Source organism: Morus notabilis, unplaced genomic scaffold, assembly GCF_000414095.1.
Source record: "Morus notabilis unplaced genomic scaffold, ASM41409v2 Scaffold2959, whole genome shotgun sequence".
Taxonomy (NCBI): Eukaryota; Viridiplantae; Streptophyta; class Magnoliopsida; order Rosales; family Moraceae; genus Morus; species Morus notabilis.
This window is the reverse complement of record NW_010366492.1, coordinates 1,115-4,914: the sequence shown is the minus strand read 5'-3', so window position 1 is coordinate 4,914 and position 3,800 is coordinate 1,115. Positions and strand designations below refer to the sequence as shown.

The 3,800-nt window shown below is 39.0% G+C and overlaps 1 pseudogene; it reads left to right on the top strand.

The window, feature by feature from the left end:
- The first annotated feature begins 864 nt into the window (after positions 1 to 864).
- LOC112093971 lies at positions 865 to 3,592 on the top strand (annotated as a pseudogene).
- Positions 3,593 to 3,800: the final 208 nt, after the last annotated feature.

Below are 3,800 nucleotides of genomic sequence, written 5' to 3'. Positions count from 1 at the left end.
GACGGTTACTTTTTTTTTGGTCAGCTTTGCTAGTATTACATATTTATTATTACGTTTTTATTGATTAGAATTGTTGGGTTTTGTTTTGCTGGTTGCAAAAAAAAAAAAGGAAAAAGAAAAAAAAGAACTCTTTGTTTTTTGTATTTTACTTCCGTTTTCATTTGCGATTCTATTTAGTAATTGCACTATTCATTTTTACGTTTTATTTCATTTAGTAGTTGTTCGGCAGGATAAATTTTGTTTATTGAACATTGAATTAGTTTTTCTTTGTCCATAGGCCCGTTTGTCTAATTTTCTGTTTCCATTTTTGTTATTAATTTTTATCAGTTTCTTTATTTATTTACATTTGTAATATTGACTTTATTTCACTTTCAAAAAAAAAAAAAAAAAACTTTGGCGTTATTTTTTTATTTTTGTTATTTTTTATTTTATTTTGTTTATAGTGACTGTTTTCATTCTTATCCTTGATTAGTGCTTGTTGTTTTATTTTTGCTTTTGATTTTCTGTTATAATTAGTCTTAATTTTTAAGTTGTGACTTTTAGGTGACTAATTTAGACATTAAATTAGGACTCTTAATTTGTCATAATTTGTGTAACCTTAGGTTTTAGAATAGTATTAACTTAGGGTATTAATATCTAACATTTAACATTTCATAAAACACGTCATAAAACTTAATAAATTTTCAAGCAATTTTGTGGAAATGTTGAAAAGTACAAACTAAGGGAGTTCTGTCTAGGAGGCTGGTTCCTGTTAGCGTTCTACGCCACCAATCTGTGGTGAGTATAGAGTCTAAGATTCTCATTATCCTCGGAAGACCTTTCCTTGCTACAGTTAATGCTCTCATCAACTGTAGGAATGGTCTGATGAAGATATCCTTTAGGAACATAACTTTGGAGGTGAATGTTTTTGACATTGCAAAGCAACCACGTGATGATGACGAGTGTCACCAAAAATTTCTAATTGACACACTCGTCTCGGAGGAGGTTCAGTTGTGTAGCAATTATGATGATTTTGACAATTTTGTCTACATTTTTGAATCTGAGAGTTCCGGTCCTTGTGAGTTGGCCAACAACGTTGCCATTTTCAAAGACTCACAAGGTAGAGGAACTAAGTTTTGGCAACCCGCTTTGAAGAGCTACCTCGAGAGAAAGAAAAGCCAAAACCATCCACCGAAGAAACCGCAACACTCAAGCTGGCTCAACTGCCTAAGGATCTGAAACATGTCTTCCTGGGAGCTGGTGATATCTTTCATGTTATCATTTCGTCTAAACTGGATGCATTTAAAGAGCAGCGGTTAGTTGACATGCTGCGTGAACACAAATCGGTTGTGAAGAATGAAGTCTTGAAGCTTCTGGACCCAGGAATCATCTATCTAGTTACTGATAGTAAGTGGGTCAGTCCAACTCATGTAGTGCCTAAGAAATCAGGGTTGACAGTGGTGGAGAATGAGAAAGGGGCTCTTGTTCCCACAAGGACTGTGACGGGTTGGCGCATGTGCATTGAATATCAAAAAATGAACGCCGCCACCCGCAAGGATCACTTCCCACTTCCATTCATCGACCAAATCCTATAACGTGTGGCTGGTCATCCTTACTATTACTTTCTTGATGGCTACTCAGGCTACTATCAGATCGAGATCGCATTAGAGGATCAGGATAAGACTACTTTTGCCTGTCCTTTTGGTACTTATGCTTTTCAGCGTATGCCATTTGGGCTGTGTAATGCACCAGCCACCTTCCAGAGGTGCATGATGAGTATTTTTAGCGACATGGTCGAGAGGTATATGGAAGTGTTCATGGATGGCTTGATCATTTTTGGCGACTCTTTCGACTTGTGCTTTCTCAACTTAGAAGCTGTTCTGACTAGATGTGAAGAGAAAGGCCTTGTGCTTCACTGGGAGAAGTGCCACTTCATGGTACCATCAGGCATAGTCTTAGGGCATGTTGTTTCAGAGAGAGGGATTGAGGTTGATTAGTCTAAGATTGAACTTATCTCCAATTTACCCACCCTAAAAACTGTCAAAGAAGTTAGGTCATTTCTAGGGCATGCTAATTTTTATAGGAGGTTCATATAGAATTTTTCAATGATTTCTCATCCATTATGTAACCTCCTAGGCAGAGATGCCATTTTTTGAGTGGATGTCTGAGTGTGAGAATGCCTTCTGAACGCTTGTGGTGAAACTAACTTCCGCCCCCATCATTTAGTCACCGGATTGGAGCTTACCATTTGAGATCATGTGTGACGCAAGTAACCATGCTGTTGGGGCTGTCCTAGGTTAGAGAAGGGAGAGGAAGCCCTTTGTTGTATACTACGCTAGTCGAACTCTTAACAGCACTCAAATGAATTATTCAACTATTGAAAAAGAGTTGCTTGCTGTAGTGTTCGCACTTGACAAGTTCCGTGAGTACTTGATTGGTTCACCCATTACAGTCTTCACAGATTATTCTGCCCTCAAGTATCTCTTTTCGAAAAAGGATGCTAAGGCGCGATTAATTCGGTGGATCCTTCTGTTGTAGGAATTTGACTTGACCATTAAGGACAAGAAAGGTGTTGAGAATGTTATGGTAGATCACTTGTCCCGATTGGACATTAAAGACTCTACTGATGCCCCTGCCATTCGAGATGACTTCCCTGATGAACATCTTTTCACGGTCACTAAGCTACCTTGGTATACTCACATCGTCAATTACTTAGTGACCGGCGAACTTCCTTCTGATTAGAGTGCACAAGATAAGCGCAAGTTTCTGGTCGAGGTGTGTAATTTCTTTTGGGATGATCCGTACCTGTTTAAGTACTGTCCCGACCAAATCATGAGGCGTTGCATTCCCAATGATGAGATTCTTAGTGTTTTGAACTTTTGTCATAACAATGCCTGTGGTGGTCACTTCTCTATGAAGAAGACTGCCACAAAAATCTTGCAGTGTGGCCTTTATTGGCCCACTTTGTTCAAGGACACTAATGATTTTTGTCATTCTTGTGTGAGGTGTCAAAAGTTAGGTGCTCTGTCCCGTCGCCATATGATGCCCTTGAACCCAATCCTTGTGATAGAGATATTTGATTGTTGGGGGATAGATTTTATGAGACCTTTTGCACCTTCCTCTGGGTACCTTTACATTCTCCTTGCTGTGGATTATGTTTCTAAATGGGTAGAAGCCGTGCCGTGTCGAACTAATGATAATGCAACAGTTGTGAAGTTCTTGAAAGAAAATGTGTTATCTAAGTTTGGTACTCCACGTGTTATCATTAGTGATCAAGGCACTCATTTCTGCAACCGATCTTTTGAAGCTCTCATGCGAAAATATGGTGTCATTCATAAGGTTTCAACTTCCTACCATCTACAGACTAATGGTCAAGCTGAGTTAGCGAATAGGGAGATTAAACAGATTCTAGAAAAGACAGTAAATCTTGACCGTAAGGATTAGTCTTCATGTTTTCTTAACGCTCTCTGGGCATACCGTACTGCTTATAAGTCCCCTCTCGAGATGTCTCCCTATAGGCTTGTCTTTGAAAAAGTCTGTCACTTACCTGTAGAGCTTGAGCAAAAGGCTTATTGGGCTATTAAAGCCCTTAACTTTGATCTTAGTGCTACAGGTATTCATCGCAAGCTCCAGCTATCATAAATTGAGGAGCTGAGAAATTATGCTTACGATAATTCAAGGATCTACAAGGCAAAAATGAAAGCAACACATGATAAACAGATCCTGAGAAAGAAATTTGAGCCGAATCAGAAGGTGCATCTCTATGACTCCCATCTGCATCTCCACCTAGGTAAGTTGAGGTCGCAGTGGACTGGTTAATT